The sequence below is a fragment of the Pseudophryne corroboree genome, chromosome 4 (genome assembly GCF_028390025.1).
Source record: "Pseudophryne corroboree isolate aPseCor3 chromosome 4, aPseCor3.hap2, whole genome shotgun sequence".
Lineage (NCBI taxonomy): Eukaryota > Metazoa > Chordata > Amphibia > Anura > Myobatrachidae > Pseudophryne > Pseudophryne corroboree.
The window spans coordinates 155,831,550-155,840,528 of NC_086447.1; positions in this window are offsets into that span (position 1 = coordinate 155,831,550).

Sequence of the window (8,979 nt, forward strand, 5' to 3'; positions counted from 1 at the left end):
ATGAGTTATTTTTAAATGGGGCATTTAAAAATGCCACCTGTACAATACTCTCAGAAGAATTTAAAGGTTTGTAATAAAAAAAAAAAGAAGAATTTATATTGATAGTGCTTGTTAAATATCACACATTAATACTATTGTCTCACTCCCTCAGACACAAGGTGGAACTGGCCCATTAACTCTCTGCAAAGCTGCAATGGCTGAGAACAGGCGTCTGTGGGCGTTTGCAGTCCATAAAAAACAAAAGGTTGGGAAGAAATTTTCTTAATGTTGAAAATGTCAAACAAATGTCAGCTCAGGAGTTTCAAAGATGCTTTCAGAATGAGATAATATTACTGTACAGATTCTTTCGGTTAAGAACAAAGATGATATGCATTTTGGATTTTGAAAGTGAAAAAAAAATAAAAAAAATACTTAAACTCACCATCCTGCTGCGAGGGTTGGGCATTGAAGACTTGCCCATTTATCCCCTCCACAAGGTCAGGGGTCAGGATCCGGCACAACTCCTTATAGGAGGTCATTTCAAAACATCAAAATAAAGGGTTTGACCTCTGATCTTTTCAGGACTTAGAGACGTTACTTATTATTCACAGCTGGTGCTTCCTATGCACACATATTTTGACAGTATTACTACCAATGATCACGTGTAACACTGCACAATAGATGAATGAAGGGGTTAGTTTTCTGTGGAAGAAAATAAGATATTACACCCTGATTTGGTGTAATATGGACTTTAATAGAGGGGGTATGATTGCGCTGTCAACAGCAGCCAGTATAGGGGGGGTCAGCCCCTTACAAGAATAAACAATAGTATGGAGGTGTACTGGCGCTGGCTGAAAGACCAATAAGGGACGATGAAAAATATTATGATAAAGTTTCACATAATTTAATAAACATTAAAAAATACAATAAGATAATTAAAATATCATATAGATGAATGCAATTACTTTGTATATTCCCAAATAGAGGGATTGAATCCACTAGGATCTCACTTATAATGGTATTTATATGTGCAGTCTCTGGTTAGGACTCACTCCTTGATACTTTGATTTGGTGGTTACCCAGTCCTTATGAAAGTTGTCCCCGTGGATCTCAGTTTAGCAATTAGGGATCTGTTTAGCAGCAGGGGTTGTTTCAGGTTTCAGGGCTGAAGGTATCCAAATATCTATCTTAGATGCTCCTGAGGAAGCTGGCAGACACTAGACCAGCGAAACGCGTTGAGCTAAAGACATTGACCACCTTTACTGGATCCACAAAGTATCAAGGAGTGAGTCCTAACCAGAGACTGCGCATACAAATACCATTATAAGTGAGATCCTAGTGGTTTCAATCCCTCTATTTGGGAATATACAAAGTAATTGCATTCACCTATATGATATTTTAATTATCTTATTGTATTTTTTAATGTTTATTAAATTATGTGAAACTTTATCATAATATTTTTCATCGTCCCTTATTGGTCTTTCAGCCAGCGCCAGTACACCTCCATAATATGGACTTTACCTCCTCCCCCCTCTCCATTCCTGTTTCTTTCCCTGTGTCCCCCCAGGAACATTTCCCACCTGTCACCTACCCTGTGCTACAGACACAAAAACAAGGAAAAAACATAAAATAAATAAAAAATGTCACACTACATACACAAACACACCTCACTTTCTCATCAAAAACCTCACCCTTCACTTCTCATATGCCTAACAAACTCTCAAAGGGAATAAGGAATTGACCAGGATATTTATATTATGTTTGGGGAGGTTAAATAGTAGAGATGTAACATGGAGCCATGGCACTCAGGGCAAGTGCATACTACAAACCCTCACTAACATGCTCCTCTTGCATATGAACATGCCCCCAGCCCAACAAGATGCCCCCCTTGCACACCAACATACCCTCTACATTAGAGATGAGCGCCTGAAATTTTTCGGGTTTTGTGTTTTGGTTTTGGGTTCGGTTCCGCGGCCGTGTTTTGGGTTCGAACGCGTTTTGGCAAAACCTCACCGAATTTTTTTTGTCGGATTCGGGTGTGTTTTGGATTCGGGTGTTTTTTTCAAAAAACACTAAAAAACAGCTTAAATCATAGAATTTGGGGGTCATTTTGATCCCAAAGTATTATTAACCTCAAAAACCATAATTTACACTCATTTTCAGTCTATTCTGAATACCTCACACCTCACAATATTATTTTTAGTCCTAAAATTTGCACCGAGGTCGCTGTGTGAGTAAGATAAGCGACCCTAGTGGCCGACACAAACACCGGGCCCATCTAGGAGTGGCACTGCAGTGTCACGCAGGATGTCCCTTCCAAAAAACCCTCCCCAAACAGCACATGACGCAAAGAAAAAAAGAGGCGCAATGAGGTAGCTGTGTGAGTAAGATTAGCGACCCTAGTGGCCGACACAAACACCGGGCCCATCTAGGAGTGTCACTGCAGTGTCACGCAGGATGGCCCTTCCAAAAAACCCTCCCCAAACAGCACATGACGCAAAGAAAAAAAGAGGCGCAATGAGGTAGCTGTGTGAGTAAGATTAGCGACCTTACTGGCCGACACAAACACCGGGCCCATCTAGGAGTGGCACTGCAGTGTCACGCAGGATGTCCCTTCCAAAAAATCCTCCCCAAACAGCACATGACGCAAAGAAAAAAAGAGGCGCAATGAGGTAGCTGTGTGAGTAAGATTAGCGACCCTAGTGGCCGACACAAACACCGGGCCCATCTAGGAGTGGCACTGCAGTGTCACGCAGGATGTCCCTTCCAAAAAACCCTCCCCAAACAGCACATTACGCAAAGAAAAAAAGAGGCGCAATGAGGTAGCTGACTGTGTGAGTAAGATTAGCGACCCTAGTGGCCGACACAAACACCGGGCCCATTTAGGAGTGGCACTGCAGTGTCACGCAGGATGTCCCTTCCAAAAAACCCTCCCCAATCAGCACATGATGCAAAGAAAAAGAAAAGAAAAAAGAGGTGCAAGATGGAATTGTCCTTGGGCCCTCCCACCCACCCTTATGTTGTATAAACAAAACAGGACATGCACACTTTAACCAACCCATCATTTCAGTGACAGGGTCTGCCACACGACTGTGACTGATATGACGGGTTGGTTTGGACCCCCCCCAAAAAAGAAGCAATTAATCTCTCCTTGCACAAACTGGCTCTACAGAGGCAAGATGTCCACCTCATCATCACCCTCCGATATATCACCGTGTACATCCCCCTCCTCACAGATTATCAATTCGTCCCCACTGGAATCCACCATCTCAGCTCCCTGTGTACTTTGTGGAGGCAATTGCTGCTGGTCAATGTCTCCGCGGAGGAATTGATTATAATTCATTTTAATGAACATCATCTTCTCCACATTTTCTGGATGTAACCTCGTACGCCGATTGCTGACAAGGTGAGCGGCGGCACTAAACACTCTTTCGGAGTACACACTTGTGGGAGGGCAACTTAGGTAGAATAAAGCCAGTTTGTGCAAGGGCCTCCAAATTGCCTCTTTTTCCTGCCAGTATAAGTACGGACTGTGTGACGTGCCTACTTGGATGCGGTCACTCATATAATCCTCCACCATTCTATCAATGTTGAGAGAATCATATGCAGTGACAGTAGACGACATGTCCGTAATCGTTGTCAGGTCCTTCAGTCCGGACCAGATGTCAGCATCAGCAGTCGCTCCAGACTGCCCTGCATCACCGCCAGCGGGTGGGCTCGGAATTCTGAGCCTTTTCCTCGCACCCCCAGTTGCGGGAGAATGTGAAGGAGGAGATGTTGACAGGTCGCGTTCCGCTTGACTTGACAATTTTGTCACCAGCAGGTCTTTCAACCCCAGCAGACTTGTGTCTGCCGGAAAGAGAGATCCAAGGTAGGCTTTAAATCTAGGATCGAGCACGGTGGCCAAAATGTAGTGCTCTGATTTCAACAGATTGACCACCCGTGAATCCTTGTTAAGCGAATTAAGGGCTCCATCCACAAGTCCTACATGCCTAGCGGAATCGCTCCGTGTTAGCTCCTCCTTCAATGTCTCCAGCTTCTTCTGCAAAAGCCTGATGAGGGGAATGACCTGACTCAGGCTGGCAGTGTCTGAACTGACTTCACGTGTGGCAAGTTCAAAGGGCATCAGAACCTTGCACAACGTTGAAATCATTCTCCACTGCGCTTGAGACAGGTGCATTCCACCTACTATATCGTGCTCAATTGTATAGGCTTGAATGGCCTTTTGCTGCTCCTCCAACCTCTGAAGCATATAGAGGGTTGAATTCCACCTCGTTACCACTTCTTGCTTCAGATGATGGCAGGGCAGGTTCAGTAGTTTTTGGTGGTGCTCCAGTCTTCTGTACGTGGTGCCTGTACGCCGAAAGTGTCCCGCAATTCTTCTGGCCACCGACAGCATCTCTTGCACGCCCCTGTCGTTTTTTTAAAAATTCTGCACCACCAAATTCAAGGTATGTGCAAAACATGGGACGTGCTGGAATTTGCCCATATTTAATGCACACACAATATTGCTGGCGTTGTCCGATGCCACAAATCCACAGGAGAGTCCAATTGGGGTAAGCCATTCCGCGATGATCTTCCTCAGTTGCCGTAAGAGGTTTTCAGCTGTGTGCGTATTCTGGAAAGCGGTGATACAAAGCATAGCCTGCCTAGGAAAGAGTTGGCGTTTGCGAGATGCTGCTACTGGTGCTGCCGCTGCTGTTCTTGCGGCGGGAGTCCATACATCTACCCAGTGGGCTGTCACAGTCATATAGTCCTGACCCTGCCCTGCTCCACTTGTCCACATGTCCGTGGTTAAGTGGACATTGGGTACAACTGCATTTTTTAGGACACTGGTGAGTCTTTTTCTGACGTCCGTGTACATTCTCGGTATCGCCTGCCTAGAGAAGTGGAACCTAGATGGTATTTGGTAACGGGGGCACACTGCCTCAATAAATTGTCTAGTTCCCTGTGAACTAACGGCGGATACCGGACGCACGTCTAACACCAACATAGTTGTCAAGGCCTCAGTTATCCGCTTTGCAGCAGGATGACTGCTGTGATATTTCATCTTCCTCGCAAAGGACTGTTGAACAGTCAATTGCTTACTGGAAGTAGTACAAGTGGGCTTACGACTTCCCCTCTGGGATGACCATCGACTCCCAGCAGCAACAACAGCAGCGCCAGCAGCAGTAGGTGTTACACGCAAGGATGCATCGGAGGAATCCCAGGCAGGAGAGGAATCGTCAGAATTGCCAGTGACATGGCCTGCAGGACTATTGGCATTCCTGGGGAAGGAGGAAATTGACACTGAGGGAGTTGGTGGGGTGGTTTGCGTGAGCTTGGTTACAAGAGGAAGGGATTTACTGGTCAGTGGACTGCTTCCGCTGTCACCCAAAGTTTTTGAACTTGTCACTGACTTATTATGAATGCGCTGCAGGTGACGTATAAGGGAGGATGTTCCGAGGTGGTTAACGTCCTTACCCCTACTTATTACAGCTTGACAAAGGGAACACACGGCTTGACACCTGTTGTCCGCATTTCTGGTGAAATACCTCCACACCGAAGAGCTGATTTTTTTGGTATTTTCACCTGGCATGTCAACGGCCATATTCCTCCCACGGACAACAGGTGTCTCCCCGGGTGCCTGACTTAAACAAACCACCTCACCATCAGAATCCTCCTGGTCAATTTCCTCCCCAGCGCCAGCAACACCCATATCCTCCTCATCCTGGTGTACTTCAACACTGACATCTTCAATCTGACTATCAGGAACTGGACTGCGGGTGCTCCTTCCAGCACTTGCAGGGGGCGTGCAAATGGTGGAAGGCGCATGCTCTTCACGTCCAGTGTTGGGAAGGTCAGGCATCGCAACCGACACAATTGGACTCTCCTTGTGGATTTGGGATTTCGAAGAATGCACAGTTCTTTGCTGTGCTGCTTTTGCCAGCTTGAGTCTTTTCATTTTTCTAGCGAGAGGCTGAGTGCTTCCATCCTCATGTGAAGCTGAACCACTAGCCATGAACATAGGCCAGGGCCTCAGCCGTTCCTTGCCACTCCGTGTCGTAAATGGCATATTGGCAAGTTTACGCTTCTCCTCCGACAATTTTATTTTAGGTTTTGGAGTCCTTTTTTTTCTGATATTTGGTGTTTTGGATTTGACATGCTCTGTACTATGACATTGGGCATCGGCCTTGGCAGACGACGTTGCTGGCATTTCATCGTCTCGGCCATGACTAGTGGCAGCAGCTTCAGCACGAGGTGGAAGTGGATCTTGATCTTTCCCTAATTTTGGAACCTCAACATTTTTGTTCTCCATATTTTAATAGGCACAACTAAAAGGCACCTCAGGTAAACAATGGAGATGGATACTAGTATACAATTATGGACTGCCTGCCGAGTGCAGACACAGAGGTAGCCACAGCCGTGAACTACCGTACTGTACTGTGTCTGCTGCTAATATAGACTGGTTGATAAAGAGATGTCTATGTAACTATGTATGTATAAAGAAGAAAGAAAAAAAAACCACGGTTAGGTGGTATACAATTATGGACGGACTGCCTGCCGAGTGCAGACACAGAGGTAGCCACAGCCGTGAACTACCGTACTGTACTGTGTCTGCTGCTAATAATATAGACTGGTTGATAAAGAGATGTCGTAGTAGTATGTATGTATAAAGAAGAAAGAAAAAAAAACCACGGTTAGGTGGTATACAATTATGGACGGACTGCCTGCCGAGTGCAGACACAGAGGTAGCCACAGCCGTGAACTACCGTACTGTACTGTGTCTGCTGCTAATATAGACTGGTTGATAAAGAGATGTCTATGTAACTATGTATGTATAAAGAAGAAAGTAAAAAAAACCACGGTTAGGTGGTATACAATTATGGACGGACTGCCTGCCGAGTGCAGACACAGAGGTAGCCACAGCCGTGAACTACCGTACTGTACTGTGTCTGCTGCTAATATAGACTGGTTGATAAAGAGATGTCTATGTAACTATGTATGTATAAAGAAGAAAGAAAAAAAAACCACGGTTAGGTGGTATACAATTATGGACGGACTGCCTGCCGAGTGCAGACGCAGAGGTAGCCACAGCCGTGAACTACCGTACTGTACTGTGTCTGCTGCTAATATAGACTGGTTGATAAAGAGATGTCTATGTAACTATGTATGTATAAAGAAGAAAGAAAAAAAAACCACGGTTAGGTGGTATACAATTATGGACGGACTGCCTGCCGAGTGCAGACACAGAGGTAGCCACAGCCGTGAACTACCGTACTGTACTGTGTCTGCTGCTAATATAGACTGGTTGATAAAGAGATGTCTATGTAACTATGTATGTATAAAGAAGAAAGAAAAAAAAACCACGGTTAGGTGGTATACAATTATGGACGGACTGCCTGCCGAGTGCAGACACAGAGGTAGCCACAGCCGTGAACTACCGTACTGTACTGTGTCTGCTGCTAATATAGACTGGTTGATAAAGAGATGTCTATGTAACTATGTATGTATAAAGAAGAAAGAAAAAAAAACCACGGTTAGGTGGTATACAATTATGGACGGACTGCCTGCCGAGTGCAGACACAGAGGTAGCCACAGCCGTGAACTACCGTACTGTACTGTGTCTGCTGCTAATATAGACTGGTTGATAAAGAGATGTCGTAGTAGTATGTATGTATAAAGAAGAAAAAAAAACCACGGTTAGGTGGTATACAATTATGGACGGACTGCCTGCCGAGTGCAGACACAGAGGTAGCCACAGCCGTGAACTACCGTACTGTGTCTGCTGCGACTGGATGATAAATGATATAAAAAATATATATATATCACTACTGCAGCCGGACAGGTATATATTATATATTATATAATGACGGACCTGCTGGACACTGTCTGTCAGCAGAATGAGTTTTATTTTTATAGAATAAAAAAAACAACAACACACAAGTGAAGTCACACGACGAGTGTTTAACTTTTTCAGGCAATCACAATATAAGTATACTACTAACTATACTGGTGGTCAGTGTGGTCAGGTCACTGGTCAGTCACACTGGCAGTGGCACTCCTGCAGCAAAAGTGTGCACTGTTTAATTTTAATATAATATTATGTACTCCTGGCTCCTGCTATAACCTATAACTGGCACTGCAGTGCTCCCCAGTCTCCCCCACAATTATAAGCTGTGTGAGCTGAGCAGTCAGACAGATATATAATATATATAGATGATGCAGCACACTGGGCTGAGCCTGAGCAGTGCACACAGATATGGTATGTGACTGAGTCACTGTGTGTATCGCTTTTTTCAGGCAGAGAACGGATATATTAAATAAACTGCACTGTCTGGTGGTCACTCACTAGTAAACTCTCTGCACTCTCTACACTTCTACAGTACTCCTCCTAGTCCTAAGCTCCAGTAAATCTCTCTCTCTTATAATCTAAATGGAGAGGACGCCAGCCACGTCCTCTCACTATCAATCTCAATGCACGTGTGAAAATGGCGGCGACGCGCGGCTCCTTATATAGAATCCGAGTCTCGCGAGAATCCGACAGCGTCATGATGACGTTCGGGCGCGCTCGGGTTAACCGAGCAAGGCGGGAGGATCCGAGTCTGCTCGGACCCGTGAAAAAAACCATGAAGTTCGGGCGGGTTCGGATTCAGAGAAACCGAACCCGCTCATCTCTACTCTACATACCAACATGCTTTCTGGGACACCAACATTCCCCTCTGAACACCAACCAGCATACCAACATGCCCCCTCAGCACACAAGCATGCCATCCAACATGCACCCCTTGCACAGCAACATGCCCTCAATGTATATTCAAATGCCATGCTCCCTGCACACCAGTATGCCCCCTCTCCTTTAGAATGTAAGCTCTCACGAGCAGGGCCCTCTTCCCTCATGTGCTTATCCTTTCTTACTTTAATAATCTTCAACTGCACCAATTCCATCAGTCTTCTGCCACCTGATACTTATTCCAGTGTCATCTGCTGATGTAACTATGTTTATTTACCCTGTACTTG